The following is a 25,240-nucleotide window of genomic DNA, read 5'->3' as shown; positions in this document are numbered from 1 at the left end:
TCTACTCTTTCATTTCATCCGTTTCAAATTTGTTTTTAGGCTTTGATTTCGTTTTTTAAGGAATTTTTAGGTTAAAAACCTGCGCACGGGGGTCCGCAGGCATAGCATAGGTAACCTGCAGACCCCGACTTTTTTGTAAAAGGAAAAAAGTCAGGGGTCCGCACCTGCCGTGAAGGCAAAGTGCGGACCCACGCACTGTCTCTAATAGAGAGGGTGTGGTCCCCACAGCAAAGGTTTTTAAACCTAAATTTCTCAAATTTCACCCAAAAATTTTGATTTTAGATATTCTAATTCGCCTTTTTATTGAATGTAGGGTATACATCATGCTTGATTGGCGAGAACGGGAGCATGAGGATGTAGATCTCGCCACGATAAATCATCAACCTTCGATTGATGCATTGAAGGCATGCGGCTTATACAAATTCTGGGCCATACCTGGCATGATGACCCAGGTGGACGTTTTGCAGTGGCTGGTAGATAGGTGGAACATATAGGACCAGTGCTTCTTTATTGGTGGCCACTAGCTCGAAATGGAGCCAGAAGACATTTACTTCTTGACTGGTTTGCGTAAGAGAGGTGAACATTTGACTCTATTCGGGACTAGGCCAAGTGGCCAGTCTGTCAATAGCCTCCGGCTAGAGTTCTGCAACGACCAAACTAGAGAAAAAGGGATAGATATCAAAACCATATCTCTTCCTGAACTAAAAGTGATTGCGTTTACTGTTACCAGGCTCTGCGGAAGCGCAGCACTACATATAGCCACTGGATCCCAAATGTGGATGGCAGTAGACTGCTTTCGAGGCACCATCTTCAACTGGTGCGATGCTGTGTTGGCTAATATAAAATGCCAACTGACTAGACTACAGAACGAACAACTGAAGACCTTTGGATATGGTGCTTTGGTTGTGAGCTTTGGTCTGGATAGGGTTCCAATGTTGGTCCCACAGCATCTTACCATTGGAGCTGGACTTCCCCGAGAGCCTAAACTGATGCGTTGGGTTGCAGTTATGGCCCGTCATCCTGAGGAGGGAACAGAAGTCGTTTGATTCACTCCTGAGTATTTTCATTGGTTGGAGAAACAAGTTTTTGCTATTCAGGAATTTCCTTATGCTGGGGTAGATTATCGTGGTGACCCAGACATGGCTCTCCACCAGGAGAGCAATGGGATGACTCAGGTAAAATCATTTTCAACATTTTTCTAATTTAATTTTTTTTTTGCTTTTATTTCGTCCCAAAATTGATAGTAAAAGTTTCAAATGTAGATGTAGGCCCACGACGACCAGCCACTCTCCGGCCCTATGAGAGGAAACAACCAGCTGCAGCAGCACCAACCCCACAGGATGAATCTACAGAGACCTTGGCTGAATTGGAGAGTCATCTAGAGCGTTTGACAGCAGACATTCTGGAGACCAGCATAGATGACATTCCTCTTAGGCTACAGCGCTATGTGATTGGGGTCCCAGGACCTTTCAGGAGGTTCCTTTGCAAGGTGGCCCATACAGTGGTTTCTTATCGTGATCATCACCAGTGATAGGATGATCGCCTGTTGTAGACACATATGACATTTTTGCTTTTTGTACTATCATTTTTGCCAATCATAAGGTGTTTTTCAACCTATGATCGAAGACGATGTATATTTGACACACTTCTATTCTATACTATATCACTATTACCGGTTTATCTTGTAAAACATGTTATGAAATGTTTTTTTAAATTTACTTGTATGATTATTGCAAATGTCTACTTAACATTCGAGAAGCAATTACATCTGCTAACGTATTTAAATGTCTTGGAATATGCTGATATTCAATATAGTCAAATTCACGTTCCAAGAGACGAACTCTCAAAAATAATCTCAATAACACTGCATTTCTAATGGCATACACTCTATTAAGTTATAACACAACGAGTTCAGAATCTAACCTCACTATCAAACTCTGAATCCCAAATGAGATAGATTCAGATAATAACTCAATCACTGCACTATACTCGGCAATGTTGTTTGTTGTTTAACTGAGGCTTACCCCATGCATAGATACCAACTCGTCAGAGGGCGAATAAATAACCCAAGCTGCGGAAGAAATGTTCCGTGTATTACGACAAGCACCATCAGCAAAACCAATGTATGTTTGGAAAGGCATCGACATCTGCAATATCAAGAGTAAAATCAAGATAAGCAGGAATAACGACAAAAAACACTCTCTAAGCTAAGCACACTTTTTAATCTACAACACACCAGCTAGAAAGAAAACTAACCTAACTAAAAATCTCCACACCCAGATTTAAGCATAATACCTCTTAAGGTAAAGACCATTTCTGGGTTTACCTAAAGAGACCCCGTCAAAGTCTACCAATTCATAGGCCCCTTTTGCCAGCTTTCGCTTAACAACATAAGGACCATGCCACATGGGTACGAATTTTCCAACGCCTAATTTATCATTTGCTTGATCATACAATAAGACTAGGTCTCCTTCCGAAAAATTTTGAGGGGTAACATTTCGATCATACTGAGCTTTAATACGTTTGGCATGAGTTTCGATTGCTAATGCATCATCACATCAATTTTCATCTAGTTGAGCCAAGTATAACAAACGTTTTTCCTCTTCGGAAGTGGCTGGAAGTAATTCGATGGCCATTTGCAATGACGGTATTCCGCATTCAATGGGTAACACAGCTTCTAGACCATAAACTAGTTGGAAAGGAGTGAAACTGGTTGACATTTTTACTGAGGTTCAATACACCCAAAGCGCTGAAAATAGCATGTTATGCCAATTCGACCTATGAATCCCAATGATTCGTCGGATCATGATGACTAGAACTTTGTTGATGGCTTCAACCAGACCATTAGCCTGTGGATAATATGGAGTTGAACTATCGTGATGCAAGCCAAGTTGGTCTGTAAGTTCAGTCATCATAATGTTTCGAAAATGATGCCCATGATCAGTGATAATCGCTTGTGGAACACCAAACCTAGCAATTATATGATTGAACATGAAAATCGTATCAGTTTTGCCATCTGCCTCAAATGTAGGCATTACCTCGGCCCACTTGGTAAAATAATCTACCGCAAGGATGATATACGCATGCCCCCCGGTCGAGTGAGGGTTACATGTAATAAAATCGATACCCCATTTTGCAAAAGGACCGATGGCAATTATAGGGTGGAGAGGAGCAGGTGGAGTGCACATCTTTCGATCAAAAATTTGGCAGTTGTGGCATTTTCAGACCGCGTTAATACAATCTTTAAACAAAGATAGCCAGAAATAGCTAGCGCGCAATATCTTTTGGGCTGTGGCAAACCCAGACATATGACCGCCACACACTCTAGAGTGATATTCATTTAGAACCCTTTCAGCTTCCTCATGAGTTAAACAATGTCAGAAAACAGAGTCCGCCCCAAGACGATAAAGTGTTTCTCCAATAATTTTGAATTGTTGGGACTGGAATCGTATTTTCCGACGTTCTGATCTTGAAATCTCTGGCCGAAAGGATTGGGTCTGGAGATAAACGATGATATCTCCATACCATGGATCTAAAGTTTTGATTAGAAATAAGGACTCGTCTGCAATGGGCTCCTCCGCCACAATTTCCGTGTTAGCACGCGGGAAGTCACACATCAACTCCGCAAAAACTAAAGATTTCTTCGACTTAGGCTTTTCAAATTCCAAATCGAACTCCTGCAAGATCACAATCCATTTGGAGTACTTTCCCCCTAGCAATTGTTTGGTCAAAATGTAGATCATAGGGTTGCAATCGGAAATTACTGTAGTTTTGCGTAGTAAGATGTAATGACAAAAATGCTGGATAGCTTGAACAGCTGCCAATGCCAGTTTCTCCACATGTGAGTATTTTAGCTCAATTGGATTTAAAGTATGACTAAGGTAATATATCACATGTTCAGTACCGAATTCATCTTCCTGAACTAACACCATTCCAATGGTGGAATGCGAGGCGGCAAGATACAAGAAGTAGTCCTGGTTGTAGTTGGGAGGATGCATTAATGGTGCATGGGTCAACGCGTGTTTTAGTACATCAAAATATTTGTCAGCTATCTCATCCCAAAAGAATGGAGTATTTTGTTTCAACAACTGGGTAAAACCCTTTGTGATCTTGGCGTAGTTAGGAATGAATCGACGTAAAAAATTTGCTTTCCCTTGCAAACTTTGGAGTTGGCGAAGACTCGAAGGAGGAGGCAATTTGACAATAGCTTCAACCTTCGAGGGATCGATGCGAATGCTGGCTTTAGAAACAACAAAACCCAGTAATCGACCCATTTCTATATAGAAAACACACTTGTGTGGATTCAACCTAATTTGATAATGCCTACACCTCATAAAGATTGCTCGTAAATGGATGAGATGATCAGCTCGATGTAATGAATGAGAAGGTAAATTGTCGAGATAGGGTTACACAATGTGCTTGATGTCATGAAACGCGTAAGACATGGCTCTTTGAAAAGTTGCCTCGGCGTTCTTGAGCCCAAAAAGTAATTGGCAATAAGCAAATGTCCCCCATGGACAAATGAATGTCGTTTTTTGTTGATCAGCAGGTAGAATATTTATTTGATTGTATCCGGAAAAACCATCCATGAAGGAGAATATTTCATTGCCGCCACAATCATCAATGATTTGATCAATATAGGGAGTTGGGTAATTGTCTTTTGGACAGGCTCGATTAATATCCCTATAATCGATACATATTCTTATTGTTCCTTGCTTTTTGTTAACAGGAACAATATTCGATACCCAATCCGTTAATGGAATTGGATAAATGAAACCTGCTTTAAGTAATTTTTCAACTTCTGCTTTAATAGCAGTAGCTTTTCGCGGGTGGATCTGACGCAAACATTGTCGGACGGGTTTAGCATCCGGGTAAGTTTTGATTTCATGAACAACAATTGCTGGGTCAATTCCTGGCATTTCCTCATATGACAAGGCAAACACGTCGCAGAATTCTTGAAATAGGGCCTTATATGTTTGAATTTCATTTTCCATACAAGAGGCACTTATATGAATGTTTTCAACAGCTCCTATAGCCGACAATAGCAATTTACACTGTGTTGGACATGATTGTAGCACTTCCAAAGCCGACATTACTGAAGGTGAAATAGCCAAATCTTCAACAATGTTATAGTTCTGAGCCACTCTCGCATGTGGATTGAAAGCTGACTTTCGAAGTATACCCTTGGCGGGCGGTTTGATTACTAATTCTGGGTTAGGTTTCTCGATCTGTAGTGGATCGGAACCGGGAGTTGAAGTTGATGGGTTCGAATTAGAAGATTCTGCTTCCTTACCACCAACAGGACTTTTACTTCCATAATCTTGCAATCGAGTCGCAATCCTAACATGGGACATCATCATTATGGGTTCTTCGGAGGCATTTGAGGAAGAACCTATCATCTTACTGTCTTGACTAGGAAAAGGATCCTTCAAAACAACAGGCGTTTGGGAACCTTTGACGATTTTCGCAACCTCAGCGCGATGAGGGCAGTCTCTTGTAAAATGCTCTTCGTCACAAATGAGACAAGGATAATGAGGTTTGCGTTTCTCATCAGTTGATTCCGTTTTTTCTAGTTTCTCTTTCGAATTTTTATCTGTTTTATTTTTCTTCTTCCCTTTTTTTTTACCACCGGATTTTGATTTTGCTGTAGATGACTCTACAACATGAATATCGGCAGAAATTTCCACGAAAGAATCTCCTGTCGGGGAATCTGGTAAAGTTATGATAGGAGAAGATTTCTTGGAAGATTTCTTCTTACTTTTGGTATTAACCGTACCAATCATACCATCAGCAGCATGAGACCCCGAAGGAGCTGCAATTATTTGATTTTGTTTAGGAAGGTTGGGGATTTTCTCATGTAACGTACTTGACTGTGTATAAACTAAGTCAAGGTACTGAGCTTGAGCAATTACTTGCTCTTCAGTAACGACTGATGCCTTAGCTACGTCCTCAGTGATCTTGGGTAATAAATATTTTACAAACCATTCAGCTAAGATCTGATCCGGAATAAAAACCTTCACTAAATGTCGTCGATGTCTCCATTCATGAATGTGATCTGAAATGTAAGTGGACGTGGATTGTTTTAGTGAAGTTAATAATTCCGTGCCATTGTCATATCTGACTGGCAACTGAAAATGAGTTAAAAACGAAGTAGCTAACTGACTAAAGTTATAAAAAGTGGCTTGCGGTAACTCAATGTACCACTTGGCCGCAAGACCAATTAGAGTGCATTGGAAAAGCCTTAAACGAATTGAATCATCTGAAATGGAGTTAGACACACACCAGAGGTGATAAGTCATCACATGGTTCGACGGGTCCTCTCTTGATTTGCCTTCAAACTTAGGAATATCACTAGGCAACTTATTTGGCATTGGCGGCCAAAACTGAAGAAAGTTAATTGGATCATTCGTAAGACGCGACAAGTCAGAAAAGTCCAAAGTTGCGATGAATGGTAACTGATGATTAGGGTCCCTGAAACCCTGGGTCATGAGACCAGCCCCAGGAGGAGGATATCTAGGATAACTAGGAATTGGAATTGGATTTGGGATATTATATCCTCCTGGAAAACTAGGATTAACCAGACCGTACTAGGGTTGTTGAGGTTGCTGATATGTATATCTAGGGTACGGTTGATACTGATAGACTGGCTGCTGCACAGCAGGACCGAATTTATACTGTCCCTGGTACGGTTGATAAGTAAATTGAGGTTGGCTTGTGACAACCATACTTAGACCAAGTTGTCCTACAGGCATTTGAACCGAAGTATGAATTGTAGATCCAGACAGAGGTAAAGATGCTTGAGGAGTTGATACAGGAACAGTAGAAACTGGAGCTGTCGATACTCCAGAAGTAGGTGGGGTAGATTGAACGGATGTTGCGGCAATTGTAGCAGTCGTTTGAGGTGGAGTACGAGGCATACTAGGCCCTAGCTGAGAAACTATAGAAGGTGCAAAAGTTTGAATGGTAGACTGGACAGGTTGCTAGATTGAACCAGAAACCAAGGGTTGTCTAGATTGAGATGACAACTGCACATTCGGTTGCAAGATCTGTTGAGATTGATATGGATCCCACACTAAGTTCATTCCGGGGTATTGACCCATAGCAGGTTGAGAATATTGAGGACCATAACTGGGTTGAGGGTAGGGTTGATAATTCAAAGGTACATTTCTAGCTCCTTGTACAAATGATTGGCCGGAAGGTGGTTGGAAACCTTGGGTTGGGTACTGACCTTGAAGTTGATAACCTTGAGGCACATAATGATACTGGGGTTGACCTTGAGGTACATATTGATACTGGAGTTGACCTTGAGGTACATACTAAGTCTGGGGTTGACCTTGAAGAATGTATTGTCCTGTAGGTATGTACTGTCCTTGAGGTTGCCCCTAAGGCAGAAATTGGGTACCTTGAGGTTGCCCCCCAGGCGATAATTGAGGACTCTGAGGCTGCCCCCCAGGCGGTAACTGGCCACGTTGAGGTTGCGGATTAGGAATAGTACATGACATCATAATAATATCTTCTACACTCAACGACTTAGTTCTGTTATTACCAGTTAATAACCCTTGTTCAATAGGTTGAGGAGATGCTCCCGAAAAAGTACTAGTAAGTGACTGATACCCAGAGGGAACAGAAGGATCACCGTATAAAAAGGTTTTTGGAGATTGAGAAAACATGGACGACTGTCTTGACATATTTAATGGAGGATAATAACCCCTAGGTGTTGGGTGAAAAGGAATGCGAGGTGGTGAAAAACTTAGCCTCGGGTTTTCCAAAAAATTGGTCAATGAAAGATACCAAGCGTCGGTCCTAGGTGGATTGTAAAAGATCGATTCACGCTCCCTAAGTTCTATAGCTGGTTGATTTTAAGGGATAGGGATACTTTCCTCTGGAGTAACAAGTTCTTCAATAGCAATAAGTCCAGAAGGAAGATTTTGGGTAATAACTCTTTCTACCCTGGGTGAACCAAGACCACTAGAAGTTGGAGAGGCAAATCCTGATGTTGGAGTAGCAGCAGATTCAGTTTCAGGTTCAAATATTTTAGGTTCCTCAGCTAAATCACTAGTAGATGAAAAACTACCGGTAATTTCGGAAAATGAAATAGATTGTGAATTATAATCTATTACTAGAGCTTGATAATCAGGATGTACAACCAATGAAGACTCTCCTTCTTCAGGTGACCCAACTTTACTGTCACTAGGAGTTATAAGGACTCGAAGCCCTTCAAGCTGGCTTGGTGAAAACTCAGGAGGTTGGCCTCGAAGTCTACAAGACTTCCACGGTAATTCAGCCATGATTAAATATTTTAACTACTTCACATGCAAACAAAGAAAAATCTCAATGAAAACCACCTAAAGCCTCTAAAGAACCAAACAATTTTGAATCACACGCCTAAAGAATCTAGGAGATCAAACCACACACAAACAGTAACTTTCCGTACCGAAAACACTAGTTGGTGATGAAATCCAACGTCGCAAAATTCAATACAGAAATGGTAGTTGGAACAGTTACCCCAACAACCTGCTTAATGAATAGACTGGCACAAGTTTCTCCACTAAACCATCTCGAGTGAAGAGAACCCCCTAAAAAATCCAAGTGAGTCTAGCCGATGTTTGCTCCAGGTACAGTGGGATCTTCCCTCCACCGTCACCTTAGGAAATAATCCTATAGAATATGGTCACTATGGTTACCAACGAAAACAAATACCTGGGGGAACAGTCTACGATCTGATACGCATGCAAGGGCAAAGTAACAAGCTCAATCCCCTTGAAGGCTCCTTGACATAATCCAAGGTTTACCAACAAGTGACCCTAGGCTCCTCGACAATGGTTAATCCGAGGTTTACCGTTTTTAATACGTGAATATCTTCTATTGTTCCCAATGAGGAAGGATTGATTCCCACACTGGTTCAGATATGATCTCGTGCTTCTCCTTTAAGAGGAGCTTTCCCAGAGCATAGATGTAACAATTGGAATTTATCTCCTACTGCAAGATACAGCTACGTGTTTGTTTTACTATCTTGGAGAGTTAATTACTCCCTACCCCAAGATACTAGCCTAAGCTATGTTTTTTTTTTCTCAGTAAAAACTAATTCTATTAAGAGAACGTATGGTACAATGCGAGGTTACAAACAAGAGAAGCAAGAACATAGGCAGCTGGAAAGGATTGGTTGTCCACCTTGGCTCCTAAGAGAGAAAGACTAGAGAACAATGCTGAGCAAGAAGAAACAAGAGTAATAAAAGAGCAGGATCTGAACAGAGGATTCTACCCAACATGTGCAGAATCCACTATTCTGCATTTTTTCCCTTTCTTTTTACCAACTTTGACCCACTCAGGAGGATTTTGCTGAGCTGGCATGATTTGCAAACTGAGATGAGCCGACGGAGAGGTCTCCTTGTCTGAGTCCGAGGTGGAGGATTCATGGTTCCTTTTCTGAGAGGCTGGTATGACGGACGAAACCACAGGACCTGCCGAGGACGGATCCGGTTCCGACGCTGCTGCCACACCTTCCTTATTCTCTTCCTCTTCATCGGAGCTGAAGTCAAAATCGTCCATGGGAGGAGGATCATGAGGCTTCCAGCTTTTGGATTTCTGCTTAGTATTGGCTTTCTTCTTTTGGGCTGGCATCATGGGACAAGAGCTCTGAAGGTGGCCTGTATTATGGCAGTTGCGGCAGCGAAAGGATGTGTTCTCGTAATCCAAAGTTTGATTCCAATGGAAATCTCCAATTTTGAGATTGATCTGGTCCGGGAGACCTTTGCTTATGTCTATTTCTGCACAGATCCTGGCAAAAGTGTATAAGCCCTTTTCCCCTCTAGAGACGTCTGTGTCTAAAAGGTGGCCTAGAGAGTTGCCAATCCCTTGGAATACCGCAAAGTGCCATAGATTCGCTGGGAGGTTTGGAAGTCTGACCCAGATGGGGAGTTTGGTGATAACTGTTGTAGAGGGATCGAAATCTGGGAACCAAGGAGTGAGGAATAAACCAGCTGCACCCCAAAACCATGGGCCACCAGTTAAGGCTTTTTGATAGTCCTCATCGAAGGCAAACACTAAATCCCTTTGAGCATAGCAGAACCTTGCAGTTGTTGGTCCAGTTAGACTGGATCCATTGGTAGAGGTCTGTTGTGCGTGGCCATAGCCCATTAAACCTGCAGATAATGCCATGTTCCGCAAAATGTTGGGTTTTCTCATCCAGCGATGGATGCTTTATTTCTATGGAGGGGGTTTCCTCCAGTTTATCCACCAGGAAAGGCTTGGGAGCTTGAGCAGGTGGAGCTGTTCTCTTAGGCATCTTAGCATGGACAGCGTCCTTGTAAGAAAATGCCTCAGCTGAGGATGACTGTCCTGCAGCGCCCCCTCTTAGACGAAGGGTAAGAGCAATGGAGGTATTTCTCTTAATGTTGTAAAAAGACAGGGGGTAGAGATCCTCGAGTTGTTTACCTTCATGGAGAAGTCGCTGTGCTGTAGAGGGAATCCCCAGCTTGATTTCCAGAGCTTGATTGAGGTCTTGCACTAGATCCGTCGCTCTCACCCATTGTAACAGGGTTTTGCCAGATATAAGCTTGATCTGGATCTGAAATGAGGCAGAAAGACCAGAGTTCTGCTTGCCTCTGCAGATCTGAGACAACAGGCGGCTGGAGCTTTGAAGGGCCTTCTTTTCCTGCGTTTGCCGCAGGGGATAGAGAGGAGAGGAGGCGGGAGTCCTAGGGACGCCGAATCTGACATTGCGTTCCACCCAAAAGAGCATCCAGACGCAGTTCAGGGGGGATAAAGAAGAAGTAAATAAAAGTAAGCAACCTTCCAGGGTAAAGAAATTATTTCCAAGAGCCACCGCTTGGAGAAAACTGAATGCGTGTTCTGCAAGTTCGCTCTTGACCAATGCGCCTGCAATCCGATGGGGGTAGCTGTAGCCACATGCAGCAGCAGATGGCTGAGAGCCGGCGGCCCCAAAGTCCAGAGCAGAAAGGCACAGGGGGCGGGGAGCCTTCGAAAGAACCTTGAAGACAGTCGGAGTCGCGGTGAGGTCGTAGATCTGCGATTTTTGCCTGAAACACTCTACGCCATCATCGATGGGGCCGAGCCGTGTCCAGACGGCGGCCAGAGGAGAGGAGGGGGCGTCTGAACAGCTAGGGTTCATTTTCGTTCCGCCGCAGCTCTTACTAGCCTAAGCTATGTTGGTGATAAAGAGCCCTAGAAATAAAAAGATTGCTAGATAGATTTTACTTTAAGCATTATTTTTATTGGTTTTTTCTTAAGTCAAAAGGTGCGGAGATGAAACTTATGGGGTGAAGACTCGACTCCAAATCACTAAAAAATGCACCTAAGATGATAAGTAATCTTTTCCCTTCAATGAATTTCTAGCTAGTAAAGAGTTGAGAATGCAAATGCTTGTAAAAACAAATCTTTCCTTAATAATCAAATCAAAAGAAGAGCTTTTTGTCTTTTCCAATACACTAAAAAATGAGACAACTAGTTATGCTCACGAAAATTTCCCTTTTCTTTCAAACACTCAAATACTACAAAAACAAACGTTTTCAAAAAAGATTTTTATTTTTATTTTTATAAAACACTCAAAACGATGGAAAAATATAATCTTGAGATCTATAAATTCTAAAAACTATTTGAAGTAAAAGCTTACAAGATTTATTTTCAAGGATGTTTTACTTAGCTATAAGTAAACTAAGGACTAATTTGTCCAGAATCACAAATCAGTCAAAAAACAACCAATTTTTGTTTTCTTTTCTAAAAATGAAATCTAAAACTTTTAACACAAGTCCTTTCGAATTTTTGCAAAGAGAAAAAACAAGACGGATTCCTCAACAAAGGCAGATTTTGCAAACGGTCAGACTCATAAGAAGGCCAATAAAAACCAAGGTGATCTGAGGCTTCTAAGGCTTCTAAGCTCTGAGCTACTACAAGACCAAAATGAAAATCAAGCCTGGCAACCAAAACTTCTAGGAATTTCACCTAAAACCCTAATGCCAATGGAATTAACCTAAGAAAAGTTCCTGACAAGTCATCTGCAGATCTGGGAAGAGGCTAAAAACATCTAAACAAATCCTAAGCTGACTGAAAGAGAAAATCTTAAGTTTTTCAAAATTCTGACAGGGTCCGCAGGCTCCCAGTCTACCCAGGTGCGGGACCGCTCTGTGTGTAAAGCAAAAGTGCGTATAGGTCCACACTGTGTTACAAGCAGAGGGTGCAGTCCTCTCCCAAAAGTATGAAAAACAAAAAATAATTCAAGATTAACTAAACCTACCCAATCCCACACACATCAAGCCAAAAACAGAAACAAAAGCACAATTTCTCAAGTCAAAGTAAAAGCAAAGGAAAAATCAAAAATTCAAGTTCCCCAGCGGAGTCGCCATTTTGTCAGCCGGATAAGTCGGTCTTGCAGACAAGACCGACCTCCCTAGTATCTACTGATATCTAGCGACAAGCAAACCAAACAAATTCTATCTTTCTCTAAATATGCAATTTATAAATAAAGGCAAACAAGTGTTTTAGGCCTACCTTGGGTCCAATGCAAGTTTGTGGAAGCCTCTCTCCGTTGATCCAAATGAGCTCCCTTGTAGAGAATCTACAAACACAAACAAGCACACACATTAAATAGCACCTGAAAATACAATATAATAAAGCATACTTATCATGATGATCAAGGAATTCATGAAACAAATCACATAAGACAATTTGTTGAGAAAAATGAATCTGATTGTATTAACTTAAATCAAAGAAGAACTTTACAACCTGTGCCTTGATGTTGTACAAGCTCCTCCTAGGGTCCAGCAAGAAGTCTCCTCTACTTTGACAAGTTTCACTCTCTTCCCAATGAAACCAAAAGGTATGTAATCTCTCCCCTCAAGCTTAACTAGGAAGTCTCAATTCCGACAGCATTTACCCTAAAAAATGTTCAGCTTCTAAACTCTCTAGCAACCAGCCCAATGCCTTAATTTATAGTGCAATGGAGGGAAGTTACTAGGTCCACCTTCAAAGGGATAAAGCCCTCCTTCAAAGGGATAAGCTCCTCTCATCAAGGGATTAGCTCCTTCACTTTTGGGATGCATGAACCACCTAGGAGCGAACCATCCGCGTCAAGATTCCTTCTAGAATGATCTAGAATTAACCCAAAGTGAGTTTTTAAGAATAAACTTGTGCCTTTTTTACTTTCACAGGGGTCCGCACCCATTCCTTTAGAGACAGAGCGGGCAGGTCTATAGGTAACATGAACAAGGGGTGTGGGACCGCAGGTAACAGTGAGAGAAAGTGCAGAACCAGAGCTTTATTGATTTTTAAGGTCTTTCTCTCATTTTCAAAGCTTGACATGAAGCGCTGAGGTTTGAGACTTGCTAAGGAGGACAGTATGAATGATGATAGACCCATACTGACTGCAAATAGTCATGGCGACAATATTTTGTGTAATAGTTCTCACTGGCAAGGAGAACTATCCTGAGTGGTATCGGATGATAAAACACACCCTCATTTTCAATGAGTTGTGGAAAGGAGTGTGTATTGGAGATGGAGAAAAAGAGCCAGAACAACCTACCTCAGACAAAGAGCTTGCCATTTGGAAAAATAAGAATAGCAAAGCCTATGCATTAATTGCATCATCTGTAAGTGAAGAGGTGAGTTGCCATATTTCGCCATTTTCAACTTCCTTCGAAGCCTTACAAAAGCTAAAATAACTCTATGACTCACATTCTACACTTGAATTTGTTCAACTCATGATTAAACTCTTCACTCTTGAATTACAAAATAATGATCCTCTTGCTCTTGCATTCGAAGTAAAATCTATAACGCATGATATCAAAGCCACTAAGGTTGAATTGGATATTCCTCTTATCGCTTTTCTCAAGGCACTTTATCCTACTTACTCGAATTATCTTGAGTCATTGCAAGCAAATGGAAATCTCAAAGATATTACCTTTGACTCTCTTGTGAAAAAATTTGCTGAAAGAGAGAAAGATTTTGGAAAGAAGACAACCCCTGAATCATCTGAAGAGGCTGTGTGCCTTTCTCATAAAGAAAAGAATCTAGCCCAAGATTCTTCTAGAGGAAGAGGTGGTCGAAGAGGAAGAGGAAGATATTTCAGAGGCGGGGGGGGCAGACAATCTCAAGGAGAAAAGTCAGATTTGCACTACATTCACTGCAAAAGAAATGGATCACATGATGCCTCCACATGAAAGTTACCTTGGGACAAAATTGAGCAGCAAAGAAACCAACAGAAAGGTAAAACTAATGACATAGACAAAGGTAAAGCACCTGAATCCGCTCATTATGTTGTGGCACAATGTAATATCGAAGTAAATGAAGATTTATTTAATGCTTCACTTGCTTCTTGGAAAAATGATTGGTTGCTTGATTCAGGAGAAACTTGCCAGATGACTCATAGAAAATATTTTTTTGAAGAATTTACTGACAATGTTGATGGAGCAGTATACTTTGTAGACCAATCAAAAATCAAGCCATCAGTGCTTGGCACAATCAGGCTCAAATTGCCTAGTCTTCTAGACTTTCTTCTACATCATGTTCTATATCTCCCATAGCTAAAGAGAAAATTCGTGTCCTTGGTCCACATCCGCTAGCAAGGTCACTCCATTCATATGTTTGATGGCAAGCCTGAGGTGAGAAAAGCATCTGACCACTCACTTGTCATGAGGGGAATAGAAGAAGAAAGGATTCTGAAGCTGCAGGGTACCTCTTCTCGTGCACAACATTTCTTATACAACTCCCATTATGAAGAAGATACACTTCCATCAAGTTTATTATGGCATGCTATATTTGGACATTTGAACTATGAAAGCCTTTGCTTGTTGAAGAAAAATGATGTTGCTGGTTTGCCTAAAATTCCTAGGAAACTAAGCAATGTGATGCTTGTATTCTAGGAAAGCATAGCAAACAGTCTTTTCATGATTCACATTCAAGAGCACATAGAAAACTTGAACTCATTCATTCATATTTATGTGGTCCAATGCCTGTTCCTTCTGCAAATGGAAACAAATATATGATGACATTTATTTATGACTACACCAGAATGTGTTGGGTTTATTTATTGAAGAACAAATCTGATGCTTTTCAAACATTCAAGAACTTTCATAAATGGATTGAAAATGATGCACAATCTCATATTGGGTCTATTTGCACTGATAATGGAAAAGAATACACTTCAAATGAATTTGAAAACTATCTTCGCCAACATGGGATCAAACATCAAACAACTGTGCCTTATAATCCCCAACAGAACGTTGTCGCTGAAAGAATGAATACGACAATCTTAAATATGGTGCGCTCCATGATGTTTTTCAAAAATATAAAGTTGATGTTTTGGGTTAATGTAGTTCTATGTGCTGTATATATAAAGAATAGATGTCCATCTAATGCTATTAGAAACAAGACTCCATATGAAATGTGCTGGGCACATTCCTTCAGTAAAGCATCTTAGGGTCTTTGGTTCCACCTGTTATGCCTTGATACCAAAGGTACATAGAAACAAACTTGGTGCAAGAAGTCGTAAGTGTATCTTCCTGGGGTATTCAAACACCTCCAAAGCATACTGTCTCTATGATGAATTCAATAAAAAGTTTGTTGTATCTAGAGATGTAATCTTTCTTGAAACATCCAAAACTAACAATGTTGTTGAGCGGCAACTTGATCACTTGGATAGATTCACAAATGCAAAATCATTTCAAGAATTTGATAATCAGATTCCACATCTTGAAGGGGGGATTCCTATACTAGATCAACATGTGGAATCTTCTTCTAAAGAACTCTCTCCCCCGCATGAAACTTCAACAACGAATGATACTTTAAGTGATGTGATTGATAGAATTGGGAGACTCAATCTTGATTCAATCCCAACTCAATCAATGGAGCAGCCTGGACCATCTAAGAAAGGTCCCAAAAAGTGGCTGACAAAGACACTTGAAAGTGTTCATCCTGATGAGGTTGGAAAGACAGGAACTAGAAATTCAAACCAACAAAATGGAGGTGATGTAGATGACTCTAATTCACCTGTTGATATGGATGTTTCTTATGATTGTGAATTGAATTTGTCTACAGATTTGGAACCAACTTCCTTCAAATAAGTTGTTGTTCATGATGAATGGAAAGAAGCGATGCAAAAGGAGTATGATGCCTTGATAAAGAATGGCACTTGGAAGCTGGTTGATCCTCCATTAGGAACCAAACTAATTGACTGCAAGTGGGTCTACAAGAACAAGTATAAAACAGATGGCTCACTTGACAAGCACAAAGGCAAGCTTGTAGCAAAAGGTTTTGCACAGAAGGAAGGGTTTGATTATGAGGAGACTTTTGCCCCCACTACAAAATGGGCTACCATCCAGACACTCTTTGCCCTAGCAGCTCAGAACGGTTGGAAAGTCCATCAAATGGATGTAAAGACTGATTTCTTGAATGGAGATCTAAAAGAGAATGTTTTTATGTCCCAGCCTAAAGGATTTGCTATAAAAGGACATGAACATAAAGTACGCAAACTTGTGAAATCCTTGTATGGCCTCAAACAAGCACCATGAGCTTGGTATGAAAACTAACTGAGCATCTTCTGAAACTCAATTTCAAACATTATGATCTTGATGATGCACCTTTATTTGTCAAGAAAGTTGGCAAAATAGTTGTATATCTTGTGGTATGTGTAGATGATCTTTTAATGATAGGGAACAATGAAAGCTACATTGCATCCATAAAGAAGGAATTGGGGAAAGGTTTTGAAATGACTGTTTTGGGCTTTGTTCATTACTATCTTGGCATTGAAGTAACTCAACATCCGAAGTCCATATTTCTTTCTCAAAAGAAGTAAATTAGAGATCTGTTGAACAGGTTTGGCATGACAGAATGCAATCCTCTTACTACTCCAATGGAACAAAAATTAAATCTCACATCCATTCAAGGAAAAGAACTTGAGGATGTAACAAAGTATAGACAGCTTGTAGGAAGTCTCAACTACCTAACTACTACCAAACTAAACATTTCGTTTGCTGTTGGAATCCTCTCTAGGATTATGCAAAAGCTTTGTGAGGGATGTTGGTCTACTATAAAAAGAGTTCTAAGGTACTTGAAGGAAACTCAAGACTTTGGAATCAAGTATACACAGGTGGAAGGCTTCAGCTTGATTGGATACTCTGATTCAGACTTCGATGGAGAAAAAGAAACTGGGGTATCTACTTCATGATATGATATGAGTCTTGGATCAGGAGTTGTCTCCTGGAGATCATGCAAACAATCAGTTCCAGCAGAGTCCACAACAAAAGCAGAATATGTGGCAACAGCTGAAAAAGAAATTGTGTGGCTTAGGAAAATTCTTGAAGATTTGCAGGTAAAACAAGTACAATCAACTCCACTCATGATTGACAATACCTCTACAATAAATTTGGCCAAGAACCCAGAGTTCCATGATTGAACGAAGCACATCAATACTAAATATCATCTGATTCGACATCATGTTGAGGCCAAAACAATCCATCCCTGCCATTGTTCCACGAACGAGAAAATTGCAGACATCTTCACCAAAGCGCTTGGAAGAGAAAAGCTTAAAAGATTCAGAACAATGCTTGGACTCACCAACATCCCTTCAAATTAAGGGGGGGAATGTTGACACCTAATCATCAGGATTGGGTGAATAACTGAAATTGATGTAAATAAATAACAGAGAATATGAATAGTCACTGAGAGATGAAATGAACATTCTCTCCCTCATGTATATAATAAACACCAACCTAAATGAAATCAACGAATTGTTTTGAGGAGTTACTGCCTGGTCTGACAAATATTTTAAACCAAATGACTTTTAATCATTTAAGATACATAATGACATATTTATTCTTGTCATAATTTTCTCCTACACATTATTCAATGCCTTCCTTCTATACCTTAAAATTATAAAGATGAAAACAATATATCATATAATATATAAAGGTAAAGGGTATATTTATTCAATGCCTCCTCTCTTTACCCTTAAAAGAAAAAAACAAATATATTATCTAATATATAAAGGTAAAGGGTATATTTAAGTTAGTTATATATATATATATATATATATATATATATATATATTGGTGGTGTAGAATTATGTATTGGGAAGTTGCACTAGAAGTAGGTATCAAGGGGAGAGTTCAATAGATGATTTTCAATTAAATTAGTTTTTGCTATTTAATATTTATAATAACATATTTATTCTCCTCGGAATCTCTTTTTGCTCTTCATTATTAAATATCTATAACTCTCTTTTCCATAATTAAAAAATGAAGAAATATATTAACTAATATATTGTGATCATCAAAAAATGATCACTTAGCCATCTCTAACTAGGTGGATCGAAATACACCATGTAGATTTAATTTTACCATAGTAAAATAATTCTCACTATGGAAAATAATTTAGTAAACCACTTTTATTAAACTATTTTTATTTAAATAAAAAACCCATGAGAATAATTAGATAAATCATTATTTATTTATTTTTCTCTAGGAATAATTATTAAATCATTATTTAAATAGTTATTCCATCTCACATTTGACTAAATCTTTAGGAATAATTAAATAAATCACAGTTTATTTAATTTTCTTTATTTATGTTATTGGAATAATTGTTAAATCATTATTTAATAATTATTTCAATTTCACACCATGCTTCATTCTCATGAAATAATTAATAAATCATTTTATTTCTTAATTATTTCTAAATAAAGATATTTAACCATTTCAAATATCTTTTCCCTCTCCAATTAATATAGTAAAGCGGTTAGACCTTGTTTTGGTTAACATTATTTTATTATTCTTCATTTTCGATATTAACTCAATACCGTGTTATAAATAGGAGGGTTTTTCATTCATTCTTCACCATAATCCTAATCATCGTCAACATTATCGTCTTTTTTCTTTTGAGCTCCCATTCTAGCTCTCAACTTTTTGTTTGGGTTTTTGATATTTTGAGAGAGAAGATCATTTTCTGAAGCATCAAGGACATAAAAGGACCCATCCCACAAAGGGGGACTTACAGATCGATCTATAGATCTCCTTCACAAGGTGTTTTTCATAAAATATGTACTCAATTAAAGTCTTTCCATTTGGGTTATTGCATGGGATATTTTTATTACTGCTTTCTATTATGCATCGTCTATACTTTTGGTGCAGGTTTTGCATTTTTATTTCATATCTGAATCACAGGTAGCCATCAACTTGTTGTTAGGGTCACTTGCCACCCAGTGACTTAAGTGAAGTGTGTTTGGTACACCTTCCAAGAAATTTCACACTAACAAATGACGACTCCACTAGGTCTTTAGTTACATTTTTCATCCAACAAATGGTGACTCCACTATTTTATAACAATGTCCTTGGGTGACTAAAGTTTAAGAAAATTTCAAGGTTTTCTATAATTTTTAGTCTCTCAATTTCTATTAATAGTATTAAACTCCTTTTTGTCAAATTGTTAGATTCTGATGGTTTTCTAGTTCTTTTCGCAAGTCACAGGTACCAGTCGAGCAAGAGATGGTAAAATTTGTGCGAGATCTACCAGCCAAGAGTTTGGGAGAAAAAAACACTTTTTAGCCCCTAATTTATGTTCCAGACGCATTATTTGGCCCAAAAACTATGTTTTCCACTGTTCCAGGTGAGTATCTGCATTTTGGTATTTTTCAGGATTTTTTTAAGAATTTTTTTGAAATTGCCGCGAGTGTAGCTTGGAAACTAGTTTGCATACTTGACCTCTATTTTTATTCTCTCTTAGGTCTAGATCCACTTGATTTTTCTCTTTGAGGAAGGAAAAAACCCCCTAAGGTTTAAAGTACACCTCCACATTGTTAAGAAGATATTTACTGAGTGAGGAGTCTAGGGTTTTAAGCATTTTTAGCCATTGATTTTCAAAGTTTGATCCATTACTTTTTAGCTCTTTTGGATAGGATTCTTTTACCTTTTCTCCCTTTATATTTTTGGTTTTCCTTTTCCCCCTTAGGATCCCCTTGAGCATCCTAGGTTTTAGAGCTTCACTCCTATCCTTTGCAACATTTTCACCTCTAATTTTTATTGTTTGTCTGCACCATTTACATCATATTAATGTGTCTAGATCACAATCCCTTGAAATTAGATCATTTAGGCCTTTTTATGTGTCTTTGAGTAGCTTGTTTTCCCTCTATTTCTTAGTTACTTTGTAGCCCTTGTGGGTGGGGTTTTGTGTGCTTGATTGATTGTTTATTTATCTGTTACTTTCAGATTTATTTACAGTATTTCAACATTTTACTTCGAGTAGCACATGGCATCATGATACATGCTTAATCAACTCATCCACTTGACACATTATTTTCACACACTCACACCCTAAGCGAACGCGAGCTTGGTTAACACTGCCAAGCCAAGACTTGAACCACTACACCTTAATAAATCAACACATATATATTAAGCCCACTTGGGCACTAGGCCTAAACAATCTTTGTAGTGTAGGTGTAGGGTCGGTGGGATAGGCTTCCAATAACACCCATCGATCTTTTTCATTGGGGCAAAGAAGTTGACATATTAAGGAGATTAAAATCCTTAACCATCCCACGGTCCAAAGCCAGAGTGCGTCAAAAACCTGATTCAGAGGGGGTTATTCCAGGTCATCATTCGAGCGGTTCTCCTTGGGGCTACCCAACTCATGGTAGGGAATCCCATGTGGTGGTTGACTACCAAGAAGCTCAATACTCAACCACCCTTGTGGGATGAAGATAACCATAGTGAAAAGTCTTAGGAAATTTAGTTATAGGACTGGCTGTGGGAAGAAGTTGGTTCTCTACCTTACCTTTCTCTTGACAACTTTGCTTACGGGGATTAGATTCTGTCAGGTAAGAAGTTCTTTGGAAGGACATCTAAAACAATAGATCTAGGATTTTTTGAGGATTTAGATCACTTATAGGCTAGAGATATTTTTCTTTAATAGGACATGTTTTATTTTATTATAGTAACATCATTAAAATAGTTAGTTTACACTTGGCACCCCTAGACTAGGTGTTTGCTTGTTCTTTGTTTCTCTTTTATTCCTATCATCACCCTTTAATTCTAGGATTGTTATTGTCTTGACATCATTGTGCCCCCTAGGCATTTGTCACGTCAAATTCGAGGTCTTCACCCTTAGTTCTTGTTAGAACATCTTACTCCTCCCCATTGAGTTAGAATGATAATCACACTCCTCCATCGATTCATCATTATTATTATGATTGTACTAATTCATCCAGCTCCTCCTCTGATTTCACGTCTTCTCAACCTCGTATCACCACCATGTCTGGTACCAATGTAGGTGCAGGATAGCAAGGTGGTCACCTAGGTACCGACTAGGATACCCCCACCGGTGTGGTGGCTCCTACTACCTTTCTTCCTTTTATGGCTGGTTTTGGTCTCCCTGATATCAGCCAACTTATTAATGATCCTCTTCTCCATGATCTCACATGGCCAACTATGCCTACTAAACTCCCTTCCTACATCTCAAATTTAGAAGGTAATCCTAGAGAAGATCCCATTAATCATGTTCCCTCATTCCACATGTGGTGTTCATCAAATACTATTACTGAAGCCTCCACATGTCTTCATTTGTTCCAACGCACACTCAATCGAGCTACTGCTAAGTGGTATATCAATCAACCGAGAGCCACTCATTCCACTTTTGCGACTCATTCCAAAAAAATTATTTCATATTTCCAACTACCTCTCCATTATGACACAGGTACTAAAATTTTGACTTCTTTCTCTCAAACTTCTACCACCCTCCTTTTCGACAATGTTCAGGAATGATGAAGAAGGAGGGGCATCTTTAGAGCTCCTGACTTCAAATAACAAATCTATATGGATTGGTTCCTTAGATCATTGTTGGCCCCCATTTCTAAAGATGTTGTGCCACACTTCCCCCAGTCTAAGGAAGATGCACTCCAAGTAGCTTTAAAATTTGATCTGATTTAGGCCTATTGAGGTTATGTTTACACTGTTATCCACGACTTGCCTCGACCTGGTGCTCCTATTGAATTGGGGGCATCTCATGCCACGAGTCGAATAGTTGGAACCATTTCACACCCTCAATCCTATGCTCCACCTCAAGGAGAGACCAGTTCCACTTACAATTATCCCTCCCCCAATCCTCCACAAGGAAACCCTTCTCCAAGGCCTAGCATGCCATATTCATATCCCCATCCACATCAATAAATTCCAGGGCCAGTTGTTGCACCACATGTTTATGCCAATGTTGTCCCATCTCCTTATTATTAGTATAGACTGCCTAACACTCCAGCCCCTCTGGCACCAGTGCCCCATCCCCCATGCTTGCTCCACCTCTTCCATAACCACCAACTCCTCCACAATGACAAGTGTATACTCAACAAAGAAATTCCCCTAACCCCGAGAAAATGAACAAGGGAAAGGATAATTGGAACTAGAAGCCTCAAGGTAATCAAGGCAACAAAGGTTCTCCACCCAATTCCCCTCAGGATCCTCCACCTAATCCCACAACCCAACAACCGGGTGGTCAGGCCAAGCAAAACAAGGATATTTGTACGAACAAAATTTGTTCCTGTTGTGGTGTATATGGTCATTATACCCATGAGTGTCCTATTTTACCTTAGATGCATCAGGTATGGGAAACTCAAGCTGCTTCTTGAGGATCGCAACCCACCGCTCCTCCTCCCCCTCCTGCTTCATCCCAACCTGCAGTGCTTACCAATCCTTTCCATCAGCAAGGATACATAGCTACCCAACCTACACAAGGTCCAGAAGCTCAACCAACTCCACCATATCATCACCATGATTATCAAATCCTTCTAATGAATTCTGATAAGGTTAATATCGAGCAATTCAACCTTCAAAATTGATCGCACCAATATGACAAGCCTTCTACTAAGTCAATTAATGAGTCCCAACCCAAATTTTTCACCGAGCTTCTATCATCACCCAACGGTACCTTACAGATCCCTCAACTAAAGGTCAAGCTTATTCCCAAGTTTCCCAAAGGTATGTTACATCGAAATTCTACTTCAACCAAATCCACCCATACATATAACATAGTGGATGACTTTGCATAGTCCCCTATTGCCAGGTCAATGCTGGAAGTCCTCCAAATGTGCCCATCCCAGGGGAAAGCTCTAATATCTTCTTTGGGTGTCATGGGTCCTCAACACAATCAGATGATTGTCTTTCATGTTGACAAGTCCAAAAATTCTCCCCTACCTCCATGCTTTGCATTCCAAATACTAGTCTCCATGAGAAATGACATTAATTAGGAGTGTATCATTGACGAAGGCACCTCCACCTGTGTGATATCTGCTAGTGTTTGGAAGCAACTTGGATCCCCTAACCTATTCCTATCCACCATCTCTCTTCGTGCATGGGATGGTCATCCTTCACAGCCCCTTGGCTTATATCGCAACTTTCGAGTCATAGTTGCCGACAAGACTATTTTTATTCACATTGAAGTCATAGATGCTCCCTTAGACTATAACATCATTTTGGGTCATAGTTATACTTTTTCCATGTCATCTATCGCATCTTTAATTCCCTTTAATATGTGATTTCCCCACAATGGAAAGATCGTCACCATCGATTAGTTGACGTACTATGACCCCAAAGCCCACACTTCACCTAAGTCCAACATTTCTTCTGTGACTAATAATGTGACTACCTCATCCTTCACCAATGTCTCTCCAGAAGTCTACAAAGATTCCACTTTTCTTGGTTCTTACTATGGTCCACCACCTACCCCTTCTGAGCCTAGCTCATCTAGTGTTTGCATGCTCCAAGCATTGTGGGCCACCCACAAATGGTCTAGTATGCCTTCATAGTAGACCACACCTCCACAACCTGTTGTTCCTAAATCAACCTAGCTTCCTAGTACTACTCCTCAAGGATGATTTCCTTCTTGAGGTGTCTCTCCTAATCTGTTTCTGCCTGGAACCATTCCCCTAGGCCTTAACCATCTCAGCAGTTCCTCCAAGCCATTATCCTTCTGGTCAGATACTGTTCTTATTTCTGCCTCTTCAAGTTTATTCTATACCTATCATTTTTATGTTGAGTCTAGCCAACATTACCTTGGGGATCCTAGTCTAGTACATCAATCCTCCCACAAACACTCCATCCAATCAACTTAAACCTTACACTACTTTGATCCTAGTCCAACATTGTTCCTACTCCTGCCTTTGGCTCAGTTCCACAACCACCTTAACAGGAGCCTACTCCTGTTGTGAAAGCATCTAGTGAGGGTGGAAATAACTAGAAAAACGGAACTAAAGACAAGCCCCCCCACAACTCCAAATCCTCCTAAGCTGCCAAATCCTATTCCTCCTTAGGATCTGTGTGATGTTGCCGGCCATGCCACCAATAATTGTCATGAAGCCCCTCATGTTAAAGATGTGGTTGTTGAAACCTTCCCTTATTCTAACATTCCTGATGTCTGTGTCACCTTACCTAAATCAACTGAGAATAACATATCATTACACACAAATCACCCATGTGCTTTATTAGATAATTACAACCATTATTCTCATCATTGTTATCGTCTTGAAGATTTTCATGATACACTTCAAGTGCTTCATGAATTAGAGGTCGCTTGTAGTGAGTCCACCTCTCCTCTACCTACGAATTCTAGTCCCACTCCTACACTGGAACAGGAGGTATCTCAAACACCCATTGTGATCCCTCTCCCTCATTTTGAGATGATAGATAGTATCACTCCTTTTCTCTAATTGTCTTCATATATGAGATCTATGCCTTGGAACTCCCCTAATGTATCCTATTGTGATTATGTTGAACCTCCTTTAATGAACACCCCATTCTCAACATCGGTAGATATTCCATCTACTAGTCATATGTCTCCCAACCTTAACGATGCTAAGTGAACCTTGCGTCTCATGAATATGCTTCAGGTAGCTCTTCTCCATCATGTGGTACTTCTTCTTCTAGTCTACCCATCTTCCATTCTAATGAAGACATCATGGAAGCTATGACCAGCTCTGATTATCCTTGGGATGATATGCACCATCGTGTGTACTTCCTTCTGCATCAAACCCATGACCAATATGTTATGGATTCCAAAGACTTTTCATGGTGAAGTTGATTGGTTTAAAAATCCCATTCCTGCACCAGACGCTGTTGAGGAAGGAAATATGGCTAACATTTCCCCTACCATTAAAATTAACATTTCAAATAAACGAGGGATTGAAGAAAATATCATCTTAGGGGAAAAATGCACCCCAGAAGAAATTGATGCTTACACCAAGTTATTCAAG

The sequence above is a fragment of the Pinus tabuliformis genome, chromosome 7 (assembly GCF_031772625.1).
Source record: "Pinus tabuliformis cultivar Carrire ecotype Pingquan chromosome 7, CPIR1, whole genome shotgun sequence".
Lineage (NCBI taxonomy): Eukaryota > Viridiplantae > Streptophyta > Pinopsida > Pinales > Pinaceae > Pinus > Pinus tabuliformis.
This window is presented reverse-complemented; position numbering follows the sequence as displayed.